This window comes from Elephantulus edwardii, unplaced genomic scaffold, assembly GCF_000299155.1.
Source record: "Elephantulus edwardii isolate Elephantulus edwardi_28Jun2011 unplaced genomic scaffold, EleEdw1.0 scaffold00007, whole genome shotgun sequence".
In the NCBI taxonomy this organism is placed as follows: domain Eukaryota; kingdom Metazoa; phylum Chordata; class Mammalia; order Macroscelidea; family Macroscelididae; genus Elephantulus; species Elephantulus edwardii.
The window spans coordinates 23,922,354-23,925,828 of NW_006399757.1; the positions used below are offsets into that span (position 1 = coordinate 23,922,354).

Consider the following 3,475-nt stretch of genomic DNA (forward strand, 5'->3'; position numbering starts at 1 on the left):
GTTGTGGTGCTCAAGTATTTCATAAATTCTGGATATAAGTCCCTTATCTGATATGTTATTACCGAATACTTTTTCCCAGTCAGTGGCTTCCCTTTTCTACTTTCTTTCTTAACTTCCGTGGAAACAAGAACTAAAAATTCTTGTTCAATTTTATAATCCCAAGGTTAGCTCCAGAACTGGTGCACACTACCCATTCAATGAATGAATGTTGTTTGACTGTCTTGCTTAAATCACAGCAATGATCTATGTCCTATGTGAACTGACACATAAACCAGGTCTTGACATACGCCTATTTTTAACTGATGTTGATGCTAATGGTTGATAATAAAGGAAAGATGGGAACCTGGAAGAAAGACATGATTCCCTTAGGCATTAAAAAGGAAACTGGGATCCTGAGACCAATATTTTAGAGATGGAGATTGATAACAGAAGGGAAAACAGATTCTGGTCTATATCAAGAAGGGATCAGAAGACAACTGTTTTGTGCCAAAGGGTTGGGTGCCTACTAGAGACAACAGAGGTAAGTGTAAGGAGCTGGTCAGAGGACTTATTTCCAACTCCAGCTGCACCTTAGAATCACTCAAAAGATTTAAATAATGAATGCCTAGGTCCCACCAGAAAGAAATGGATTCACAATGGAAATGGATAGGAATCAGTAGTTTTAAAACATTTCCCAGGTGATGCTGATCTGTGTGGATGGTTGAGCACGCCCACTCAAGAGCAAAGTGAAGCTGGATACATCTCCCTCTCTCCCTCACTCTCCCTTTCTCCCTCATTCTCCCTCTCTCCCTCTCTCCCTCACTCTCTCTCTCTCACACACACTCTCACCGAGTATATTAAGAGATGACTGATACCTGTAAATTCCCCTATAAAAATCCAAAAGATCCACCAATTAGAGGTTTGGGTGTTTAAAGGTTTGGTTGTTCAAGGTGAATAATTTTAGGTTTTAGTGTTAGAGGTTTGGGTGTTAAAGGTGAGTAATTTTAACCTAGATTCATGGTGTGGACTTGGACTTCCAATACTAAGGACATAACTTCCTTCCTGCAAACAAAAAAGTAATACAAGGAACTCTGATTTTCAGCTTAGGAGGGGAGATAAATTTGGAATCAGAAAAGTTTACCATCTTAAATAAAAAGACTGGGATTACGACAATTAGCTAATTGTATTCTTTTGTTGGTGAATCTCCCTCCAATCTTAATGCCACATTCCTCCTCCTACAGACCAGCATCCCAAATGAACTGTTCTGCATATAGATTGAGAAGGTATAGAGACAGAATACATCCCTGGTAGACACCCTTCCCGATTTTGAGCTGTGCGGGGTCTCCTTGCTCTGTTCTTATAACTGCTTCTTGGTTCATGTATAGGTTTTGTGTAAGTACAATCAATTGTTCTGGGATTCCCATTCTTCTCAAAGTCAACCACAGTTTGTTGTGATCCACACAGTCAAAAGCCATTGCTTAGTCAATGAAACACAGATAGACACTCCTCTGGTACGCTCTGCTTTCTGCCAAGATCCATCAAACATTAGCTATAATATCTCTAGTTCCACAGCCTCTCCTCAACCCAACCTACACATCAGGATTAAAGAAAGATTCATAAACAATTTCGTTATGTAGATGATACAACCCCGCTTGCTGAAACTGAGGGGGACCTGAAGCGCTTGCTGCAGAAGGTCAAGGACTGTAGCCTTCAATACGGATTGAAACTCTACATCAAGAAAACAGAGATCCCCAGCCCTCCCCGCCTTCAGTGCACCGCAGCCGGGAAGGTGCCGCCCACAGACGCTCGAAACTGCCCACCGGGCCTGAGAGCTGCCTGCAGAGGGCCGGTGGCGGGAGCGGAGTCGGGCGGGCGGGGCCGAGCCGGGCCCGGGCCGTGTGGGGGCCGGGTGGACAGCCAGGCTGGGCGGACGGTGGGGTGAGGTGCACCGTGAGCCGTGAGCGCCGAGGACAAGGCCGCGGCTGAGCGCTCCAAGATGATCGACAAGAATCTGTGGGAGGATGGTGAGAAGGCGGCGAGGGAGCTGAAGTTGCTGCTGCTAGGTGCTGGCGAGTCCGGGAAGAGTACCATTGTCAAGCAGATGAAGATCATCCATGAGGATGGCTACTCGGAGGAGGAGTGCCGCAGTACCGGGCGGTCGTCTACAGCAACACCATCCAGTCCATCATGGCCATTATCAAGGCCATGGGCAACCTGCAGATTGACTTTGCTGATCCCTCCCGAGTGGACGACGAGAGGCAGCTGTTTGCTCTGTCCTGTGCAGCCGAGGAGCACGGCACGCTCCCTGAGGACCTGTCGGGCATCATCCGGAGACTCTGGGCTGACCATGGGATGCAGGCCTGCTTCGGCCGCTCTCGGGAGTACCAGCTCAACGACTCGGCTGCCTACTACCTGAACGACCTGGAGCGCATTGCACAAAGCGACTACATCCCCACACAGCAGGACGTGCTGTGGACCCGAGTGAAGACCACAGGCATCGTGGAAACGTGGAAACGCACTTCACCTTCAAGGACCTACACTTCAAGATGTTTGACGTGGGTGATCAGCGCTCTGAGCGGAAAAAGATCCACTGCTTTGAGGGCGTCACTGCCATCATCTTCTGTGTGGCCTTGAGCGCCTATGACCTGGTGCTGGCTGAAGATAAGAAGATGAACCTCATGCATGAAAGCATGAAGCTGTTTGACGGCATCTGCAACAAGTGGTTCACGGACACATCCATCATCCTCTTCCTCAACAAGAAGGACCTGTTTGAGGAGAAGATCACACACAGCCCTGACCATCTGACTCCCAGAGTACACAGGGGCCAACAAGTACGACGAGGCAGCCAGCTACATCCAGAGCAAGTTTGAGGACCTGAACAAACGCAAGGACACCAAGGAGATTTACACGCACTTCACGTGTGCCACCGACACCAAAAACGTGCAGTTTGTGTTTGATGCCGTCACCGACGTCATCATCAAGAACAACCTGAAGGATGCGGCCTCTTCTAAGGGGCAGTGAGACCTGGCAGGATGGTACCGCCAGGGCCACTGCCGACTCTGCTCTCCATAATCCCCCAAAGAAGATGGAGACAAGAGGACCATGCTCCCCACCTGTGCCCCCCGGCCGCTTCTCCCTTCTTTACTCTCTGTTCTTGGCTCCCCTCACCCCCCTCCCTCAGCTCCAAAGACTTGGGGGAGGGGTGGTCACAGGCCACCTTGTTTGATGCCTGCCTTTGTCTGAGGTACCAGGAATGATACTCCCTTCCTGGACATTTGTTCTGGTTTTTAATCATTGTCTTATTCTGTGATGGGGAGGGCAGTGGAGTTGGAGCACATGCTTGAGTCTCCCAAGGCCTGTGGCTGGAAGGGCACCCACTTCTCCAGTCTGGCACCCCTGGCTTTGCCCAACACCAGCCCCCCCATCCCAGCCCAAGTCCAGATGTTTACAGGGAGCCTCCTACCCCTCCCTCCCAACCCCAACTGCTTGGAGGCCC

The 3,475-nt window shown here is 49.7% G+C and overlaps 1 pseudogene; it reads left to right on the forward strand.

Annotated features, from left to right (window-relative positions):
• The first annotated feature begins 1,942 nt into the window (after positions 1-1,942).
• On the forward strand, positions 1,943-2,990 carry LOC102864367 (annotated as a pseudogene).
• The last annotated feature ends 485 nt before the right edge of the window (positions 2,991-3,475 follow it).